This window comes from Pezoporus occidentalis, unplaced genomic scaffold, assembly GCF_034315485.1.
Source record: "Pezoporus occidentalis ecotype Australia unplaced genomic scaffold, CSIRO_AGI_Poc_V1 ctg18, whole genome shotgun sequence".
NCBI classification, from domain to species: Eukaryota; Metazoa; Chordata; class Aves; order Psittaciformes; family Psittacidae; genus Pezoporus; species Pezoporus occidentalis.
The window spans coordinates 8,307,275-8,327,825 of record NW_026913640.1 but is presented as its reverse complement, the minus strand read 5'-3'; the positions used below and the strand labels follow the sequence as shown (position 1 = coordinate 8,327,825).

General features: G+C 44.2%; 1 protein-coding gene across 3 annotated transcripts in view; it reads right to left on the bottom strand.

Annotated features, from left to right (window-relative positions):
* The window catches only part of LATS2 (large tumor suppressor kinase 2), a 50,638-nt gene extending 47,019 nt beyond the window's left edge, over positions 1–3,619 (bottom strand). The window contains exon 1 of one of the 3 annotated variants that reach the window (XM_062615224.1): positions 3,435–3,619. The gene's annotated coding sequence lies outside the window, so the exon portion shown is untranslated. The remainder of the gene's footprint in view (positions 1–3,434) is intronic. The other 2 variants (XM_062615226.1, XM_062615225.1) reach the window with 2 other exon arrangements.
* Positions 3,620–20,551: the final 16,932 nt, after the last annotated feature.

Here is a 20,551-nt window from a genome sequence, read left to right as displayed (position 1 = left end):
TAACTAAGTCCTTGTGGCATCACCATAACATCAACATTACATAATTATGCATTCTGAAGAGGGTGAAAAAGGTAGCTTTATCAGAAATGCCACTCCCCTATTGATGCTGCTTATGCAAGTTTGCTTCTGCTGCTGCTATTAGCACTTGGCAAAGTGAAGCCCAAATGGTGCTCAAGCCACTTTGTTGGGAAGGTCAGAATTTTGTTCAGTTGTTTTCAAATTGCAAATACAGAAGAAGGTAACATACTGTATGTTCCTCTCTGTCACTCAGAAGTCAACCAGTTTGTTTGTTGGGTTTTTTTTTTAAGGCACTTCACTTCTGATCATAGCACATTTATCATTGGAAACAGTTTCTCTAGGAAGTGTTGTTCTTTATTTTCTCATGCTCGTACTAATATTCAACTCATTGCAACAGCTCTTCCTGATAGCTGTAGTATTCCCCAGCAAAAGAACCATTTCCGTAAGTTCGCCACAATTTCTCACTGCCAAGCAGTTTACTCCTGTGAAGGCCAAGACAATCTGGACACCTTCACCTCTGAAGCCCATCGTCACCTTCTTGTTAGCACAGAGCTCAAGCTTTCCTCTACAAGCAATGACTGAAATGCAACAGCGAAGTCAGGCCCCCAGACTCTTTTATGATGGTTCATCAGTCTGAAATGCAGGAGCACAAATTAATCACCTGAGATTAATCCATGTCAACCTCTCTCAGTTAACTGAAAGTTAAGCTGAAGTCTTACTGACCATTTAAATCTTAGCAAAAGACACCTATAATGTAGTCAAGGTCCTGAGCTCCTCCACTCAGTACTTTCTAAGGATATCCTGCAACCCTAACTCATCAAGGACTAACAGTGACATAAAAGTCCACATTGGAAAGGGTTTGTCACTTTTCTTAAAGTGCTAAAGCTGTTCATCTAGATTTTGGTATTTTCAAGGATGACAAATCAGCTTTTAGTCAAAAACAGATCAAGCTTTCATTGTTCTCAATGAAGACAAACAGATCTCAAGAACTCAACTTTTTCTACTTAGAGCAAAAGATAACAGATAAACTTGTTAAAAAAAAACCACAAACAAAAACAAAACAAAAAACCCACAAAAAAAACCAACCCAGCCTGTTAGGATTACATCATACCTAGCTGATACTGAAAAGATACAGAGCAATTAATTGGTCTGTAACCATCTTTCTTTTCCTGACAGCAGCAGGCACCATATGGCTAGGTTTAGGAATCCGAGTTCTTCCTTTTCAGTCCCTATGCCAATCCTCAGGCCTGGGACATGCTGGGAAGCCTGCAATCCCCCCATCTTTTTGCAGCAAAGGACTGCTTTCCCACTTACACACATGCTTCACATAAAGAACTTTTGTGACCTTTAGCCTAAGCTCAAGTCTAATAATGCTAGGTCAAGCCAGCTGGCAATTTCCTCAGCTTACATTTACAATACTGCTAAACCAGAAAGAAACTCTGATCCTTTAGACAGCGTGAATGAGAACAGCAACAACAGTAAGTACTGGAGCAAACTGCAAATGTGGTTTGTATTTTGCAGAAGGGTTGTTTTTTTTTTTTAAACTAAATATGTAAAATAAGCCAAGAAATCATAATATTAAATATTACAGATGTTTTACAGAGAAAGGCAATCTGCCTTTCTTTTTACAATCCAACTGTGATTTGCATTTTTAGCAAAAAATAAAAGGCTTGGGTACTTTAAAAGATAAGCAGTGTGTCTAATTCTGTCTAAGCATTTATGACGGTACATCTGGATTTGGAGTTATCTAATTATCTTCTAATCTGCACCTTGCCTAGGGCGTGAATATATCAATAGCCTTCCTTGCCATCACAAGAATTGATTTTTCAGAATTATTTTTGAGCTTCAAGCCATTCTGACTAAACAATCCTAATGGTTTGGGGCTTTTTTATCCCCCCCCCCCCCCGATATTCCATGTTCTGCACAAATTATAAGCTTGTCCATTATCCTTATTTCAAGTAAGTGCAGCACTACTTCAATTGCATAAAGTTGTAACAATAATTTTTGAATAACTGAATATTTTTATTTGAGAAATACCAATATCTGCTCTGACAGCAATCAACCAACCATGCTGAAATAATATGCTGATGCCAGTTGTCCCAGTAGCACTAGCTATTCACTCTGCTGTTTCTTCATTCAGCAACAGGCTACAGGTACTATTGGCTCCGTGGAGCTGGAACACAGGCAAGAAGCTAAAGCTCAGTTGTGTTTGAAGAGCTAAGTCCCAAACCTTGAGCTTGCAAGCTGCTTTCCAATCTATAACTGGCTCTGCTTAGTGAGCTGAACGAGAGATCCCTGCAAAAGGAAGGAGTAAAGTTTTAAGCAACTGCTACAACTCCCTTCCCTCTCTCAATTTACAGGTATTGCTTTGGCTTTTTGGATCACAAATTCATGGCAACAGGTATCCTCCACTCTGTACCGGAGATACAAGATTGTTTGGGGGAACTGGTTCAGTAATTATTATACAATCAGTGCTCCCCTTTATAAGTGGGTATATGGTGAAAGAGAAAAGAACTGAAGAGAGGATTTTTCCCCAAGTCATTCCTCTTCTCCTTCCTTCGGCTTACAAAACTCCAAAAGTAACTCTGTGCCCGTGTCCCACTGCCAACCATAAGCACTGGCCCAATCCAGCGCTGTGTGAAACAGCTCACCTTCCCCATCCACAGCAAACAAGCAGTAACTGACCGCAGAGCTCGGACACTCCAAAAAAGCTTTTTTGCGTCATTTGCGCCAGTGCCTTTGTCGGGGACGGAGGTATTTCAACACGCACACCACTCGGGAGGCAGCCGAGAGAGTGGCGAAGGGCTGAATTTTGGCAGTGACCTTCAGCTGACTGGGCACAGCAGGGGCCTCGCCGCAGCCGAGGGACCGCGAGGGCTCCGGACTCCTCGCTCGGCTATCCCGGCCCTCGCCTCCGCCTCCAACCCCAGGGCTGGCCGGGAGTACCTCCGCTGAACGCGGGCGCCCAACCTCTTCTTCCTCAAACCCCAAACTCACTCGTTTCGCAGGCATAAAGCCCCCAAAATAAACTCCGGCCACTACATTTACCAGCAGCTCCGGCCTGCTGGGGCACCCCGCGGAGCCGGGTCCCATGGCAGAGGCGGGGGGGAGGCCGTGCTATGCGGCCCGGGGCAGAGGCCCCAGGCGGGCGGGACACCCCCGCGCTGGCTGGGCTGTCACACGGGCGTCCGGAAAATGTCGGAGAGTGCGGACAGGGCGCCGAGACTGCCCCCTGAGAGGGACACACACACACACACACACGGGACGCTCCCTCCCGCTTCAAGGACCGAGCCGCCTCTGCTCCCTCCGCTTCTCCACACGACTTTACCCTCAGGAAGCAGCAGTATGGGTCGGCGAGGGGCGCTTACACCAGGAGTTGAGAGGAAAACCGCCGCGCCCACTCACCCTTCGCTCACCTCCTCGGGGCGCCCAGCGCCGCCGCTTGCCTCACCGGGCACCGTCAAGGTTCAATAACGGAGGCGGCGACGTCGACCCCGACAGCGCGAGCCGAGCTCCATCTTCCCCTCGCCGTCCCGGGCGCCGAGTGCGGGGCGCAGTCGGGACATTCGCTACATTGTTGGCATTCCAAAAGCTTCACGTGACCCGCGGTGCCCGCGTCATTCCACTCCTCCTCATCCCGCCCGCCCTTCCCGGCGCATACCAGCGGGGGGAGGGACTTCTCGGGCGGGAAGGGCGGGAATGGCCGTTAAGGACTGTCAAGGGCTGGCGCAACCTGAGGGGACTCAAGGGGTGGTTGTGGCACCTCGAGGGGACTGGAGGGCAGAGGGGAGTCTGACACACTCCCCTCCACTCTCCGGTCCCTTCGGGGTGCCCTTTCCTCTTTTTACAAGCCCCCTGTGAGGCTTTACCTTCACAGAACTCACTCCACCTCACCACAAGCCCACGCTGGTGTTTGGGGAGACGGGTGGCTGAGGAAATGGTGCTGCCTTCACTTTCTGAGGTAAAAAGCTGAAGCAGGAGGCTTGGCAGTGCCTGCTGCTTGTCAGGTGCCCCCAAACTAATTTAACTGAGAGTTTCGTGGTGATAACCCCTTACTACCATTATTCCTTCCATGCTGAACTGTCTATTTTCGCACACAAAGTGTCAAGACCACCAGTTCCTACTTGGGCTTTTCTTTTGGTTTCTGGTTTGTTTTGGGTTTTTATTTATTTATTTTATTATTATTATCATTATCATTTTGAGGGGGTTACTTATTTTTCATGTGTTTTCATCATGGTAAGGAGACAAGGGAGCTTATAAGGTGCTGGAGGAGGGCAGCCAGGAAATTCGCATCTGGAACAAAAATGCAGACCCAAGCTGCAAAGGTTTTTTGGATGCAAAGCTTGTGTTTTGACCTTGTTATGGATGGAGCTGCCTGGAAAAGAGCCTGTTTTCCATGAAAGCAGGAATATTCTGATTTTAGCTATCTCTAGGGTCTTTAATAAAGACAGTAATCCATGAGAAATAATCCACATACCAACAAATACAGTAATGTTTGGATCTGGGAAGCTGGCTCTGACCCTGTAGGATGACAGATACACACACTAGCAATAACCCACAAATACTAATACAGAGTAAGAACAATAAGAAAGTAAGCTCCTCTGTATAGATATATGCATGTATCTTTAGAACATTAACATGGAAGAAGCCTTTAGACCTCAAATAAGAAATCCTGAAATCCTATTGCAAAGCTGAGAGGTGCTCATCATAGAGGCATTCTGTCTGGTATGGAAAATTTCAGTCTTGCAGATGCTTAAGACACATGGTTATCTTTAATCATGCAACCAGTCCCATTGTCTTCAACAGGACCAAGAGCACGTATAAAGAGAAGTCTGTGCACAACTGTCTCTCCAGGATGAAAGCTATATTTACAGCCTTTTCCAAGCCACAGGGACTATTTTTGTGAGTAATATTACTCATGGACAGTCCTATCTAAGGATATTTCTCTGAGCTTGTTTATCATAATTTTTTTTTTTTTAAATGCCTTCCATGCAAACTGTTAATAGTGCTTATAAATGATGTTGGTTTGGGAGAAGTGACTGCCAATGGAATGCTACATTTCATGAGAAAAATGCAGGCTGGTGAACAGAAATGGTTTAGCATCTCATCTGAGGGCAGCTAGTTACTGTATATAAATTACTGTCAGAATTTCAGTAGTCTCACTGACTGGAATACATTGGGGGAAGAACCTCCAGCTCTGGGGAGCTATAGAAACCCATTAGGTTCAGAGCAGATTCTATTGTCACCAGAATATTGCAAGGTAATGCAGTTCATTCTGCAATCTTCAAATACCTGCAAAACTGAAGTAAATTTTAAATGATACGACAGATGCAGCACAGCTTCATTTTATGAATTACTACTGTGCTTAGTCGATGAAGCATAGCAACATGATTGCCCAAACCCAGAGATTGCTCAATGGCTTGAGACCTTTTCCCAACAAAGTTTAGGCTGGTTTAAAGGAACAGCATCTAGATAAAAATTGCTTACTCTGTGCTAATATGCTCTTTCGTAAGATTTGGTTGTCATCCACATTCTTAAATCTAGGTAAAACAGATCTGTTAATTTATTTTTCTCCTTTGAAACTGTTTGTTTTCCTTTTGCATTCCAATCCACCTGGGAATGAGATTCAGCTGCACTATTTCATCTCCTGGTTCCAGCCAGTGGCACATTCTGAATTTCATGCATTTGCAGAGTTGCTGAGTCTAAATTCTCACCAGCAGAGCTGCAGGTATAGGTAAAATGGGTTGAATCTGCGCCCTAGAAAGCACCTATATTTGGCTGGTCTACCACAGATGAGAAGACTCATAGACTATTTGTGCTTTTAGCCCTTAGAAACCCAAATTATTAGAAATCAGGTCCCTCAGAAATATGAAGGAAATTGGAATGAGTTGGGTTGTAGCATGATACAACAACTTGGTTAAAACATAATTTGATCTCTGCAAGTTTTTTGGAGATTACTGTGTATCAGTCAACTCATTCCTTCCAAGTATCTTCTCCACATCTCTCCAGAAGGAGAGATGCAACATGAAAAGACCAATACAATTTGTCTGTATGAGCAAATCCATTCACAGACTAGACCATGAGATAATAATCTACCATGAGTAAGGGTCAGTGTGTTTATTCATGGCTCTGCTTTGTGACTCCACTGGATCTGTGGTGATTATAGCACTGCCCTCCTGGCTTGTCTGAGCAGCTCTCTGTCCCACTGTGTGGGTGGGTATGGTGGGAGGGACCACAGCTCTACTGTTTCACACTCTTTCTCCTTCCACCAACCCAAGACAGCAAGGGAAGCAGGAGCTCTGTGCAGCTCCATCCCCTCACATCTAATGCTGTGAGTCACCTGCCTCATTCCCTACCTGTACTCTTGTTTCACTGTTTTCTGGGCCACAGTGTGAATCTTTCTAAACTATTGTATTTGGAACCAATTATCAAATCATACTGCTAAAAATACTCTTAGCAACCAAATAATTGTGATGTGGGTGGATGAACTTTTTCTTTACACAGTGCTGGTAGCCAATAAAAACTTGAACCCATTCAGAAAATGTGAAAAAGAGAGGTAAAGCAAGAACATCATTGGCAATGTCTAGTCCTCCGCTAGTCTTTTTTCAAAAAGAGGAATACACAGAGTGAAATTTTTATGAATACGTGAACACGTGTGCATGAGCATACAGACACAAAGGATTTGCTGACAGTGGCATCCTTCACAAGGACAATGTGTCTAGAACAAACCACTGTGACACAGAATGAATGATGTGCAGGGAAAAAAGATTTAGGTAAACATTGCTGAACTGTTCTTGTTTTAATATAGTGATTTCTCTGCAGAATGATACTGGGAATCATTCTTCTTAAATCACCTATTCAAAACCAGTTTGAAACAGGAGTTCTAAGGCCTCCAGCACAGTACAGACAACAAAATCTATATATGAAAATATATGTTTAACTGTGATACAAAATTACATTTGCAGCAAAGATAGGCTCATTGCTTCAATATTTGAGTGAGTGAAAAATTCTAACCATGGTTATTCTAACTATGGTTAACTATGTTCTTTTTGTCAGGACCATCACTATGAGATCTATCACAGCATTTTTGGGGGGGGGCAGAAAGGATGTAATGAACATAAGAGCTGATACTTCAGAACTACATTTTATTTCAGCACAAAGTAAGTGAAATAGGACAAATTTGACTAGGAAACTGCCTCAGCTTTGCAGAGGAAACATGAATCCAGGCTCTTGTTAACTAAGTAAGGTGTGCTGGATGCTCACAGTGTCATTCAGCCCTCACACAGAAGGTTCAAAACTTCAAATTTCACAAGGACCCATGTTCCTATGTACTCTGCCCCCAGCCCCACACTCCATATCAATCATTGACTGCAGCTGGAGCCCAGGCAGTGCCCAAGAGGACTGCAGGAATGTCGGGACTTTGTGTGGAATTTCACCAGTGCGAGCCAGTTGTGATCTCCGTTTGTGAAAGAATTGGCCAAATTTTCAAGTCCCTGCAATCAGCTTGATGGTATCACTTAGTTGAAATCAAACGTGGATGGTTTTTGGACATCAGAGCCAACTAGTTCCAAAATTTTAGGGAAAGTTTTTGGGCATCCATAGGCAGGGAAGTTCTGCTCCTGGAGAAAATGGGAAGTGGGTAATGCAGGACACAGGAAGCCCTGGCATCTGGTGAGGGCATCCAGCAACCATCAGTCTGGCCTGTACTTACCTTTTCATCAAAGGCCTGGCACAGTAGCTCTTAGCATCTTCCAGCATAACAATGCCCCCACCACGGCTCTGCCCATCCTGCTGCAGACGATGATTCACACTCCAGACAGAAAGAAAAGGTGTGGGAGGAACAGCAGCACACTCACAGCCCTTGACTTGGTGCAGAAAATGAGGGACTCTGGAAGCGGTGAGGGCAAGGATGCCTTCCTATCTTCCCAAAATGCCTGCATGGAAAAAATGGAGGGATCTGGGAGGAACCAATGAGGCACTTATTCAGTACTCTGGAGAAGAAAATACAAAGGAATCCCAGATCCCTAGTATGGAGGTGAGGGTTTGGGACTAGGAAACTCCCAGAGAACTGGGTGGAAAAGCAGCACCAGAGCACACGGGGAGAAATGTGCCATGTGTCTAGCACTACAGACTGTCCCTGCCCTGTGCAGACACATACACACACCAGTGCAAGGGCATTTGCAACCATCAGAATCATAGAATCATAGAAGATGATCATAGAGACCATGCAATAAGAGTGACACTTCACTAAACTATCTCATGTTGATTTTTGGGAGGGGGTGGTAGCCAGGTCTGTTGAGCCAAAGACAGCATAGATAAACTCTGCTCCATTCCCTGTCCCACTTTGGGACTGACAGCAAACCACTTCACTGCTAAACCAGAGCTTCCCTGTCTGTAAGGAAAGAGGAATAATTCCCACATTTTGGAAAGACTGGGAAATGTCTAGATGAATAGCTCCTTCTGTGAGCTATCATTATGTTAAATTGATGCCTCAAAGCCCAGCATCATAATTTAGCATTAATTTAATAGAAAGCTGTGTTCATTTCTCTTATAATTTAATGCACCTCTTCAGAAGGCCTGGTATTAAAGTCCTGTGTAGCTCTTCCCATCAGAAAATTATGTATTTTTTTAAGTATCAAGCAAGTTTGCCAATGACACCAAGCTGTGTGGTTCGGTTGATAGGCTGGAGGGAAGGAGTGCCATCCAGAGGGACCTCGACACGCTTGTGAGGTGGCCTGATGCCAACCTCATGAAGTTTAACCATGCCAAGTGCAAGGTCCTACACCTGGGTCAGATCAATCCCAGGCACAGCTACAGGTTGGGCAGGGAAGAGATTCAAAGCAGCCCTGTGGAGAAGGACTTGGGGGTGTTGGTTGATGAGAAAATGAACATGAGCCAGCAGTGTGCGCTTGCAGCCCAGAAAGCCAACCGTATCCTGGGCTGCATCAAAAGAAGCGTGACCAGCAGGTCGAAGGAGGTGATCCTGCCCCTCTACTCTGCTCTTCTGAGACCTCACCTGGAGTACTGTGTGCAGTTCTGGTGTCCTCAGCATAAAAAGGACATGGAACTGTTGGAACAAGTCAAGAGAAGGGCCACAAGGATGATCAGGGGACTGGAGCACCTCCCATATGAAGACAGGCTGAGAAGGTTGGGGCTGTTCAGCCTGGAGAAGAGAAGGCTGCGTGGAGACCTCATAGCAGCTTTCCAGTATCTGAAGGGGGCCTATAGGGATGCTGTGGAGGGACTCTTCATTAGGGACTGTAGTGATAGGACAAGGGGTAACGGGTTAAAACTTAAAGAGGGGAAGTTTAGATTGGATATAAGGAGGAAATTTTTTCCTGTTAGGGTGGTGAGGCACTGGAATGGGTTGCCCAGGGAGGTTGTGAATGCTCCATCCCTGGCAGTGTTCAAGACCAGGTTGGACGAGGCCTTGGGTGATATGATTTAGCGTAAGGTGTTCCTGCCCACGGCAGGGGAGTTGGAACTAAATGATCTTAAGGTCCTTTCCAACCCTAACTATTCTATGATTCTATGATTCTATCTATAAAATTTACATTTTGCATTAGACTTTTTTGCATTAGACAAATCCACATTTGCATTAAACTAAATCGAGTATCAATCTAAGACTGTTGGCTGCTAAGAAATTCATATTGTCACCTCTACGATAAATTACATGTATTTTGAAGGGAGTTTACCAAGGAAAGGCTGTCTTTAATCAACTGTTAACTCAAATCCAGTGTTTTGTTGTTTTCTGTTACCAACTGGGAGAGCAGGAGAAGAAATCTATTTCCTGTGAAATATTTGTTTTATGGAAAACCAGAAGTCTGGAAAGCAGAAGAAATGGTGTCTCATTTCACTGGGAATATAGAAATAAGTTACTATGTCAGTATAAAATGACACATGCTTTGTCTATTGAAAAGCTCATACATACAGATTCTTTTAGATAAGATCCTGGAAGAAGAGACAAAAATGACTGGTGTGACAGAGACCAAAATGTACTCAAACAAAACCAAAATAGCAGCAAACAAAACTTTCTTGAAAATGTGTACTTTTACTTAGTTACCTTCTTGCAATTAATGCCTGGTCACTAAACCTAAATGTTACATTTCCCAAAAGCAGCACTATAAATGTACCCACTATATACCTCACCAGAGAAATCTGATAGATAATCTCTAGTAGGGAGATAAAACAGATGCAGCAGCTGCAGCAGGGGGTATTACACAAAACTTACATCTTTGGGGTTAATTAGGAACCCATGTCCATTTGATGGCAAACCAGACTGAGTCACAGGCATTTTAACACAGTTACTCCTAACCCTTCTCAGAGTAAAAAACAAGACCAGTTCAGAAAGCCTCAAGGTGTCTTCATTACAAACTTATCAAAATCGTGTTGTCCTAAGGGTGGACAAGAAGGTCAGCTGGAGAAAATAAATGTACTAACAAAGGATTTCAACAGCAAGGGCTGTCAGTCCAGAAAATAAAATTACCTTACAAACATACAAATTGTTCTCTCACAGCTAAAGGGTAGAATTGAGTCAGAAGTGAGCACTGCTAGTAGGCTGCCTTATCAAAAGTGATACAAGGAAAACCTATTATTCAGAAAGGGACAAGAAAGTGTCAGATTAGATATCATTTGAACACATTTCAGGTTCCAAACATGATGTGTGCTTTGGGCTAGCTATGGGACTCAAAGGAAACCATTCCTCTTCTGAGATGTTATTGGATCTGCCAGAGTCTGGAAAAGCGAGGAAGTATAGTTGGAAGTTTCTCAAAAAAATAGTGACTATGATAATGAGCTTTGGATCAGATCTTTCAATAAGACTTCGATTTTTCCCTGTAAGCCTTGTTATTATGACTGAATCATCTCAAAAGGGGGAAAAAAAAAAAAAGAAGAAGAAATAACACCAACTGATTAAATTCTGAGAGAAAACTGGGCGTGGAACAGGATAAAGAAAAGGATGGCATAGAAACATGGGCACTGGCATGTGTTCAGAAGTACTATTAATGTGTATTCAAAGACAACTGAAATAGCACAGATGGGCAAAGAAGGACAACCATGGGTGAGAAGAAGACACAGTGCAGAGGAAGAGAACTAGAAAGATCATAGACTGACACCAGTAATGCACAAGGGAAAAAGCGCAAGGCAATATAAAACATGGAAATCAAGCTATAAGAAATTGAACCATGTGCATTCCTATAGTCTAGATAGACTGAACAAAACCACAGTGAAAACAGGGATAGATGTCAGCTATAGGTAGAAGTGGTAATCTTTAAAAAATACTTATTTATACCTCTGTTTTTAAAAAGTCTGCTTTTGCATCAAAGAGTATGGGACGAACGTGACAGCAGGGACCTGAAATTAAGAAACAGAAGTAAAACCATGCTGACAAAGCAACTGCATATGTGGAACGACTACTAAATGACATGTCAGAGAAGCATGGGACAAGTACCACTTAATCTTGCTATATGTGATGGCACACTATAAGACTGCAACTATTCTCCAAAAACTACATAATAAGGGACCATCTCTTCAGAGCAGGGATTATATCTGTACAGATAAGGTGGTCAGAGAAGTTGAACGGAGAAACACAGCTAGGCTGTGTGAATGTTCACAAGGAACACAAGGAATTCAGTGGCAAAGCCAGGACCAGAATCCTCATCTCCTGAATCATTATCAGCAACTAGATCATATTTTCAGTTAAAAAAAAAAAAATTAAAAGGTTGCAAAACATGAAAAGTCAGAGGGAATGTCCGATTTCTCAGTTCCAGGCTATTGCCTGGACACAGAGCTCATGGGGAAATCTGTAAGACTTAGGTCTTGCCCTAGACAGTCTGCAGAAATTCAGATCCTCGCTGCTTATCCTTCTCTTTGACATGCAGTAATTTTCCAGTGGTGCTGTAAGCCTATTGCTGCATATAATTTTCCTAAATAAACTGGCTTTTCATGGTGACTGAGCCAGTTGAGGTGGCCTTATGTTGGCATACCTGCCACATCTGCAAGACAGTGCTGGGAAGGTCTACAGTGCCGGGAAGGTCTACAGTGCCATGGGGTGAGGTGGCAGCTGTTGGCTTACAGCATCTCAGAGCCCAGCAGGGTTGCAGCACTCTCGTGTATGAGGTCTGCCCACAGAAGTGGAACATTCTCAGAGCTCCTGCAGAGCCCAGCACTCAGCCACCACATTTCTGGCTGCAAGAGAGGGCCTGAGAACTGATCAGTTGCATTGGTGCAGTTGTGAGGGGCAGGGCTCCAGGGGAAGCCTCCACTGTTTGGATTGCCTGCAGGAAGGAAGTGGGATAACATACAACTTGTCAAGGCATCTCAAAGCAGTATAAGCTCCAGTTAACAAAACTCACATATTTTCTAGGGGGAGAGAGAAAGATACTGAGTAGAGAAAAAACTGCAGTCACAGCTCTGTGTACTCTGGGAGCAGAGATCATGTCATGTGTGCTTTGTGCTTGTTTACATACCTTTATCAGCAAAGGACACTAGAAACTGAGAGAAGCTATTTACTATTGTCTATGCCATGAGTGATTTGCACAAATGAACCCTGTAGATCAGTTGATATAATCACAAGCAAGATGGAAGGATGAGGGTAACCATTGCCTGGCTTTTGCAACAGCATCAGAAAATTGCCTGTTGGGACTTGTCCTCCATATCTGCCACATGTCCATTTTAAAAATTAAGTTCAAATCAGGTTCAGGATTACAGCTCCTAAAAACATGCTGGGGAAAATTCCCATTCTCCGTCCCCCTGTGCCACTGGAGGGGAGGAGACAGAGAAAATCAGGAGTGAAGTTAAGCCAGGAAGAAGGGAGGGCTGGGGAAAAGGTGTTTTAAGATAGGGTTTATTTCTCACTATCCTACTCTGATTTGATTAGTGATAAATTAAACTAATTTTCCAAATTGAGTCTGTTTTGCCTGTGATGGTAGTTGTGATCTCCCCCTGTCCTTATCTCAACCTAAGAGCCTTTGGTTATATTTTCTCTCCCCTGTCCAGCTGAAGAGGGTAGTGAAAGCGCAGCTTTGGTGGGCACCTGATGCCCAGCCAGGGTCAACACACCACAGTAGGGGACTGTGAAATATCCCCAACTATCCATAATGCTTTACTAGAGCATCAGCACAGAATAAACTAACATGAAACCAGCATCCAAACTGAAAGATTTTCCACTCTAAAAATGCTTCACCATCACATGTTCCTGTTGATGACTATCATTACCACTGCATGTCTCCTGGTTTTCCACACAGTCTTTCAACCTACACCTATTTTGAACTTTCTTCCCACAACAGCCACTGCTTTTAGCTCACTTTGGGAATGCACACTTGCTTGTCTAAAAAGCTCCACATCAGTCCTAAATATACTGTCAATTTTTAGCTATATTCTTTCAGTCTCTGCTTTAAGTTACCTTTGCATTCTGTGGTACAGCTCATAAAATCTCAGCTCCATGATTAAAGAAAAAAGGCTCTGAGTGTCAGGAGTAGCTTTTATTCATCACCAGCCACTAAAACTGCAGTGGCATAATATGTGATTTGCAAATGATTAGAATACAGAATTTGGTTATACTGAGAATCACCATTATGAATCTGTAACTTAAATGAGTAAAGTCTTCTGTAACTCTTGGAATGTTAAAAATACATGAATACTTATGATACTGTAAATCAAAGTGAATAGAGACACAGAAGTTGCAACAAGTTGTTTCAAAGCATCATCTCATGAGAGCATGCAGAACACCTCAAGTGGCCCTTGCTATTCTATCACCATGACTACAAATCTTCTCTGGGTTCTGGCTATTTCTTGCTTCAGAAACTGTCATTTATTTACAATTACTCTCCACATTCCTTTATACTCCCTTTAGCCAACAAAATCAGTCTAATTGCTCTTCTATCTCTTTTCCAATTGTCACATAATTGCATATAATAACCCCAGATGCTCTAGTGCTCTGCACACCACCCCCTTGGTGTGTTTGTAGCAAAGGGGCAGACTGGGGCTATGTCATGGATTTCCATGGACAGCAGATCAGCTTAGCCATCCCTGCATATGTAGCAACATGAGTGTGCAAATTTAGAGTTACTTTTTGAGAAGCCTTGTGCAGTGTTTTCAAGTGAAAGCAGACTGTGCTTGTGCAACGAGTGTTTTCTTGGCCACTTGAAACTTCACAGTTATTGCTGTTCTTCACTTTGTGTTCATTTGAAACACCAAGGTAGATCCTCATCTCAGCAAATGAGATGTGTGTGTGCACAGTGGGTGACGCCAAACGGTGCTGATGTAGCTGGAGTTGTTTGCCTGGTGCCCTCGAAACATGGCACTGCTGGTCATTCCACCCTCCTCCTCAATGCACCCAGTCATTTCTGCACTGTTCTAGTGCAGAAATGATTTCCTATTCTGTCCATGACTGTCCAGTTTTAAACCTCTGTGGGTTTTTTAATTTCTCCTCCTGAAGTCCTTGCTGCTATTAAATATTCATTCTGCCTCAAGTCAGTATTTTCAATATAAAAGTATCAGTTCTCTATAAATCTGCTTCCAATACTTCCTCTATTTTTTCTGGGTTTGGGAGGCTTTTTCTCCTTTTATTTCATTTCATAGAACCAGTCTCTCATTAAAGGCCTAATTGAAGCTTTTAGTTTCTGTCTCAATATCTTACTGAAGTGGTCCTTGCTTTTCTATCACCATGACTACAATTCTTCTCTATGCTCTGGCCACTACCTGCTTCAGCTACTGTAATCCACTGACAGCTGCTCTTCAGGCTCTTCTGCACTCACTCTCTTTAGCCTGACCAAAGTGTTGTTAATCCACACTCTCCTCTGCCATGCTTGAGGGGACCATCTTTTTTCTTATTCTTGTCATTTTTCTTGCCTCCTCACTCTTCAGAGGTTTTATCTCATTTTTCCCTGTTCCCTTTCCTGTTTCCTTGTGTGCCTCCTGACACTCTGCTACCACAATAGCTCTCATCTCTTCCCAGCCTCTGTTCTGCAGCCTGCCTTTATTTTGGTACCTGCATGAGTTGAAGTAATACCAGTTTTACAGGGAGGAGAACTCGTGCACAGATTCCTTGATTCCTGAAGGTCATTTGTGAGGTCCATGGCAGATTGGGAAAGAAATTCCAATGTTTCCAGGCTTTTTGCAGTCATTCAGCCAGGAAATCCTCTCTCGAAATCTCTCCTTCAAACAACTTGCTCTGGTGATCCTTGCTCTCTGCAGGATCAATTTTTTCCCTCAAGCCAGTTGCCTCCTGTTTTTTCTCGACCATGTCTAACTCTGGATTCTTTGGGAATGAGACCAGTGGTTTTGTATTTGCAAAGCACCCAGTTCACCTGTTCACCTTTATAGAGATATATAAATGCTTACTCCATTATAATTATAGCAGCCAGTGGCTTAGACATGCTGTACTGTACTTGGGGAGGAAGCAAACAGATTTTTGTGCATCACACAGAAGAAAGTGACAGACTGTGTTTGCTCACTAATTAAAACTTCTCAGTGACTCCAGCTTGAGCAACATAAAACTGCCTTGGATAGCCTAAATGTGCCTCAGTTAAGCTTTCAGATAGGATCTCCTGCCAGAACTGAGACGAAGCCCTGGTAACAATGACAGACAAGGCAAAATTGCTGGTTTGGAAGCATGGGAACAGAAAGCATGGCCCTACCTGTTACCTCACCTTCTGGAGCTCAAGGGACAAATATTCTCAGAAAACTCTTTGTGTCTTAAAGCGTGAAAAGTCTACATCATTTTTCTGGATTTACTGTTGTAACAGGTTCAGAAGCCCTTGGCCTTTCTTCCACTAAATGAGCACAGCATTAGCTGGGGTAATGGTCGCTTCTGTCCTGAACCAGGAGAATTCCCACAGAGCCACAGGGTCTTAATCCCACATAGCACCCAACTGAATCTTTAACTTTGTCTAGTCTTTTTTTCATAATTGTGAAACTGGGTAAAGTATGGATCAGCCTTGGTCCACATCACAGAATCATAGAATAGCTAGGGTTGGAAAGGACCTTAAGATCATTTAGTTCCAATACGCCTGCCATGGGTAGGGACATCTCTAACTAAACCATGTCACCCAAGGCTCTGTCCAACCTGGCCTTGCACACTGACAGGGATGGAGCATTCACAACATCCCTGGGCAACCCATTCCAGTGCCTCACCACCCTCACAATAAAGAACTTCTTCCTTATATCCAATCTAAACTTCCCCTCTTTAAGTTTTAACCCGTTACCCCTTGTCCTGTCACTACAGTTCCTAATGAAGAGTCCCTCCACAGCATCCCTATAGGCCCCCTTCAGATACTGGAAGGCTGCTATGAGGTCTCCACACAGCCTTCTCTTCTCCGGGCTGAACAGCCCCAACTTTCTCAGCCTATCTTCATATGGGAGGTGCTCCAGTCCCCTGATCATCCTTGTGGCCCTTCTCTGGACTTGTTCCAACAGTTCCATGTCCTTTTTATGTTGAGGACACCAGAACTGCACACAATACTCCAGGTGAGGTCTCAGAAGAGCAGAGTAAAGGGGCAGGATCACCTCCTTTGACCTGGTCACACTCCTTTTGATACAGCCCAGGATACGGTTGGCTTTCTGGGCTGCAAGCGCACACTACCAGCTCATGTTCATTTTCTCATCGACCAACACCCCCAAGTCCTTCTCCACATCATCATGCCCAGCCCACCAGAAACAGAGTCACTGAGTGAATATTAAGGACATTTATTCATAGAATCATGGACTCATAGAGTGGTTGGGTTGGAAGGGACCCTAAAGTCCATCTAGTTCCAACCCTCCTGCCACGTGCAAGGACACCTTCCGCTAGAACAGGTTTCTCAAAGCCCTGTCCAACCTGGCCTTGAACATTTCCAGGGATGAGGCAGCCACAGCTTCACTGGGCAACCTGTTCCAGTGTCTCACTAGCCTTATAGTGAAGAATTTCTTCCTAATGTCAAATCTAAATCTACCCTCTTTCAGTTTAAAGCCATCCTCCCCTGTCCTGTCATTACATGCGCTTGTAAAAAGTCCCTCTCCAGATTTCTTGTAGGTCCCCTTTAGGTACTGGAAGGCTGCTCTAAGGTCTCCCTGGAGCCTTCTCTTCTCCAAGCTGAATAAGCCCAACTCTCTCAGCCTGCCTTCACAGGAGAGGTGCTCCAGCCCTCTGATAATTTTTATAGCCCTTCTCTGGACTCACATGAGCAGGTCGATGTCCCTCTTATGTTGGGTGCCCAAAGCTGGATGCCATACTACAGGTGGGGTATTAAGTTTGTAAAAGTGCAAAAAACAGTATTAAATAAATAAAAATAATAATAGTAAATAGTAATAATTTAATAAAAAATAAAACAACTGTAATAAATAATAATAAATAAAATAGTAAGTAAAAATATAAGTATTTAATAATTTACCATGAAGGTTAAAAGTGCCAGAACTTTCTATTCTGATATTAGGTCTCTTTTGAAGGTTGCCCAGAAAAGCTGTGGAGTCTCCATCTCTGGAGACATGCAAAATCTGACTGGACATGGTCCTGAGCAACTTGCTTTGGCTGCCCCTGCTCAAGCAGGGGTTTGCATCAGATTATCATGAGGTCCCTTTCAACCTTGGGTTGTCTGTGATTCTGTGAGCTGGGTTCTACCAGGTTTGTATCACCTGCATCTGTATGTTCCTCCTAGGCAGCAAAGAGAGCTCTTACATAGGGTGCAAAGCCCTTTGTCTGAAATCAGAGCAGGGTGGGGGAGGAGGACCCCTATTCATCCTGTAATGAAAGTTCAGCTGCAGAATTGTTCTTTTCCTAACCTTATTCTCCTATTCATGTTTTTGATGACTAACACAGGGTACAACAGGCTGAATTTATTCATAGTCGCAGCATTATGAAAGCACTCTCTGAGGCAGTTTCCTCTCACACTGCCTCACCACTGAAGGCAGCCCTGACCTTCGGGGACCACCCTCTTCAGGAATGGACGGTTATTCAGCCTGCATCCTGTTTGAGAACCACATGCCCCTCCTGAACCACCGACTCACTGCTGGAGCCGGGGCCTGACCATTTGTTTCAGAGTGTTTCCAGTGTGGACCTGAGCTCCTGAAGAGACCAGTTGTGATAGTGTGACCTGTTCTTCCTTGTGCTGGGTCAGAACCGAGCTCCCTCTGTGTGTATGCAGCTAAAGCAAGACCAGTCCCACAGACCTGCAGGCAGAGGTTTCAGCAACTTGGCTGGCATTAGAAGGAAAACACACCCTTGGGGTATAGCTGTGCATATCATTCAATCTCATGAATACGTGTTGGAAGCAATGATCTGGCTCCTTCCAATCCTTATTCAAGATAAGCCCTTTGAAGTCCATGTATGCTGCAGGCAGGGCCAGCTTGGCATTTTTGCCAAGTTGGTGAAACATTTTGACAGCAACTGCTTTCCTTTTCCCCAAAACAGCTGGCTCTTGTTCTGTTTAATCCTGAAAAACAGTCCTTCATCACATTTCAGTCTTGCTCTGCATTACTATGAGAGACCACCATGGCCACCACAATTTCTCTCATGCATGAATATACAAACTCATTGAACACATCTCCCTTTTCTCAGTGCTCTTCTCTGTTGGGTTGGGAGGAGTGTCCATCCTGTGTTAGTGCTGGTCCCAGCAAGAGATTGGATAGAGAGAGCAGGTTGCAGAGCAGAGAACAGACTGCATTTGCCATTCTTCATGCTGGGGAGTCAAACCAGTCCTTCCTTACAGGGAATCACAGGAATGTAAGGCTGGGAAGGAACTAGTTTAGGCTGTCCCTCTTGACTATTACATTTTTGTCTAGTCTTAAAAACCTCAGCACAAAGATTCCACACATTTCCTCTTGGAAACTTGGTCCAATGTTTCGTGTCATGTCAGAGGCTCTGACTTGAGCCTACCCTGCGTCCAGATTTTCTAGATGTTTTCTTTTTCTGCCCAGAAAACTTGCCTGCACAGATTTTTGAGGATTGTCTATACCAGAGCTTGATTAGGAAGGCTACAGATGTGGAGAACCTGGACATATCCCTAGGACCTGTGCTGAGCTATTGTACAACCTGGGTGCAGGAAACCAGACAAAGAAGCACTGATCTTACTCAGTGATGGTTTGTGGTTGCTTTGTGAATACAGAGTAAATTCAGAGAGTCCCAAAAGTGTGGGATTTGCCACGTATAAGGAACATACTGCATGGGCACTGCAGAGCATGGCAGAAGCAGGCAACAAGCTGAAACTATGACCCTGAAGACACACAATAGCAATTGTGTGATGCCTGGGGTTTTAGGCACTGACACTGCTGCAGTACCTTGGGTCCTGCTTTGAGTTGCACTAATCCTCTGTGGCCTGGCTGAGCCCTCCTAGGCGTCTCCTTCTCATTCCTCCCTAGTTATTTTTATCCCCCCATATTAGGCTCACTAAGCGAGCGTATATTTTGGGTGACACCCTGGACAGAAGCACAGAGCCTTGTGCTGGTTGCAGAGTGTGACACACACTCATCTTAAGCACCCATCCCACAGGTGTGGGGTGGCAGAGCACTGGGGTGAAGGTTGGTGGGAAAACAAAAGGTACCACATGAGATACAGAGAAGAAACTCATAATTGTGGGGTGCAGTACTTCCCCTGCTCCTCACAGTCCTACAGAAGCACAACTGTTTGCATGACCACAGGGTGAGACAGAACCTGGCCTAGGAGAAGGGGAATTCCACATTAAATAATGCTTCAGGTTTTGCTTGGGCTGTTTTTGCTTCAGCCAACAAGCAGTTGTGCTGGTCTTACTGAAGCTGCCATTTGCCTGTCTCTGAGCAGAAGTGAGCAGCAGTGCCAAAGGTGCCTTAGCCTGGCGCTGCACTGAAGATAACAGCCGAGGTGGCACAACAACAGCAGTGACGCTTGTCCAGCTTTCATCCTTCTCCACCTGCCATGTTCCCTTCTCCTTTTCTTCCTCTCCTCTGCTGCTTGGGTGTATTGCACAGTGCCATGGGTGGCTGTCTGCTGAACCAGCCCAGAGAACCAATCCAGCTGAAAAAAAATCCATTAGAATAAAACCAAAAGGGATGATTTTCAGTCCATCCCCTCCTCAGCAGAGTCCACTGCACAGCTGGAGAGCAGCAACCAGGGTATGCCTTGGTTCACCCCATGCTGCTGCCCCAGGACCCTCAGCCTTTGTCACATAAAACCACAGCATGAACGTGGGCAGGTTCCTCATGCCTACGTTAGCTGTATTCTCCTATTTTGTTTCTCAACACTATCTTCCATTCTGAAGGAATGGGTGGTCATTTTTCTTGAAAATTCACATTGTTTTGTTAGCAAATAAACTCATGTTTGACACAACATCCACCATGGCTGCCAGATCAGCAGTGATGTCTTTCTTTCTTCTGGCTCTTTTCCTCCTTAAGTGTTTTTTTTCCTTCCCCTCCAGTACTCTCTTAATTTAGACTGGACCCTCCTGTAACAGCAAGTCAGTGTCTTGCTTTGGGCAAAACAATTTGTACACTAGATTATTGTCTTCCTGCTTCAATGTCCATCTTGTAATGCCTTCCGCATCCAAGTTTCTTTCTCTCTTTTTTCCTTCTGTACTCTGAGCTTAGT